The sequence below is a fragment of the Triticum dicoccoides genome, chromosome 7B (assembly GCF_002162155.2).
Source record: "Triticum dicoccoides isolate Atlit2015 ecotype Zavitan chromosome 7B, WEW_v2.0, whole genome shotgun sequence".
Lineage (NCBI taxonomy): Eukaryota > Viridiplantae > Streptophyta > Magnoliopsida > Poales > Poaceae > Triticum > Triticum dicoccoides.
In genome coordinates this window covers 502856009-502856602 of record NC_041393.1, presented here as the reverse complement: position 1 = coordinate 502856602, position 594 = coordinate 502856009, and positions in this window count along the sequence as shown.

The window sequence follows — 594 nt, the reverse complement described above, 5'->3', positions numbered from 1 at the left end:
TATTTTCAATTAACAAATTTGAACATATTTTCTAAATAATTATTACTGTTTTTATAAAAAAAATATTACTGTTATGATTTAAACAAGTTCGAACATATTTAAACACAAATAAATATCAAACAGGATTTAAAATGCATAAAAAATTGGGGAGCCTGGGAATCGAACCCAGGACCTCCTGATGTGTGCGCTGCGTACTGACCAGTCGGGCTAGTGGGTGGGTTCTGTTGTAGATAGGGTTAGGTGGTATATATGTCGGGCTAGATTAAATTACTTATGGCGCACCCTCCGGTGGTGCGCCATTGCTATGGATGTACTTATGGCGCACCCCTGGGTGGTGCGCCATTGCTAAGCCTCCCCCACACTAAAATCCCCAATCCCCAATCCACACTCCAATCCCTCCCCTGCCTCACCCGCCGTCCCTGGCCGTACATGCACCCGACCACCCTCTGCCGCCGACCACCTCCCTCACCGTCCCCCCTCCGCCCGCGCCCGCGCCCTCGCCGTCCCCCTCCCCCCGCGGCCCCGCCTACGCCCCCCTCCCTCCCGAGCGCGACAGCTAGGGTTCCTAGCCGCTGCCATTGCTGCTGGCCCGCC